The 1,392-nt window shown below is 52.7% G+C and overlaps 1 non-coding gene across 1 annotated transcript; it reads left to right on the top strand.

The window, feature by feature from the left end:
• The first annotated feature begins 503 nt into the window (after positions 1–503).
• TRNAR-UCG (transfer RNA arginine (anticodon UCG)) lies at positions 504–576 on the top strand. The gene has a single exon. It is a non-coding gene; the product is annotated as a tRNA-Arg (tRNA).
• Positions 577–1,392: the final 816 nt, after the last annotated feature.

Raw genomic sequence — 1,392 nt, 5'->3', positions numbered from 1 at the left:
AAATGGGTGCATGCTCACCACGCACCCCCAAAGAAACCTGCCTTCCTCCTTCCCCCGCGAAAAAAGATGCAGGAAGAGAAGAAGCTCCCCCCCCACGGCCCTGCCCCCTTCCGGGGTGCAGAAAGCCCCAAACCTCCCAAGCTCGCTCCCCGCCGCCTTCCAGCCTCTGCAACGCTCAAGGCGAATCTGCTTCTGCTCCAACTCAGGCGGACTCTTCCAAAGCGTGGGGGGGTGAGGATGAGAGAAAGCGAAACCAGAAGCTCTTTTTAAGCTCCGAAGACTCCCCAGGCAGCGAGAGTGCCCCAAAGTGCAAACTCCGAAAAGAAAAACGAGGCTGAGGACAAGCACATCACAGTCGAGAAGCTTCCTTGGGTTCTCTTCCTCCGGAGACCTCCCCCCGCCGCGGATGGAAAATGGTACCTTCCAAAATCGGTCGGCGCCACGGCTGCAACGGCGTCCTGCTGCAACTTCTTATAGGGCTGGCGCAGCCCATGTTTCAGGGTGGCCGCGTGGCCTAATGGATAAGGCGTCTGACTTCGGATCAGAAGATTGCAGGTTCGAGTCCTGCCGCGGTCGCAAAGAAAAGGAGTTACGGGGAACTCCTTCCTTTTAATGACGGAGCTTAGGAAACATTAATCTTTATTATTGTACTGTTCATTTTAATGGTAGAGCATGTTAATTTCAGTTACGAAGAACCCCTCTGCCTTCCTCCATTCTATCTGTAAACTTTACTTTAGCCTGGGCTTGCTCAGAGGGCTCCTAAACCTTGCTAGCCTAAGGATGACTTCTTTGGGCAAGCAATTTTCTTTTAGATTTCTTTTTTAACCCCATCTTTACTATTTTTCTAAATAACTCCAGGTGTCGAACATACCTCATACGCCTTCCTCCTCCTATTTTCCCCACAACAACAACCCTGTGAGGTGGGTGGGTCTGAAAGAGAGGGACTGGCCCAAAATCACCCGGCCGGCTCTCCTGCCTATTCAAGGCTTTTCAAAGGCAGAAAGGGGCTGACTGGGTTCTCGCAGCCTGCTAAACCCAGGCAGCAAAGGCTTTCTACAAGCTGCATCACAGCTTATCGTGATGGCCTAGTTCACAATGCCAGTTAAGGTAACGGGCTGGCAGCCCCCAACTCCATTGGGGCATATTGGGAGATTGTCACCCCCCGAGGAATGGAGGAAAGCGGAATTTGCAGAATTTCCACAGGACGGGACCCCGGCACCCTGTTCGAAGTCTTACGGATCAGCCCATGCCCAGGATGTTGTATCAGCTAAACCAGCATTGTTCAAACTTGGCCACTTTAGGACGGGTGGACTTCAACTCCCAGAATTCCCCAGCCAGCTTTGCTGGCTGGGGAATTCTGGGAGTTGAAGTCCACCCATCCTAAAGTGGCCA

Source organism: Python bivittatus, unplaced genomic scaffold (assembly GCF_059951505.1).
Source record: "Python bivittatus isolate LINGU-HERP-01145 unplaced genomic scaffold, Pbiv_v1 ctg000530_np1212, whole genome shotgun sequence".
NCBI lineage: Eukaryota > Metazoa > Chordata > Lepidosauria > Squamata > Pythonidae > Python > Python bivittatus.
Note: the sequence above shows the minus strand (reverse complement) of the source record. Positions and strands in the feature narration are given on the sequence as shown.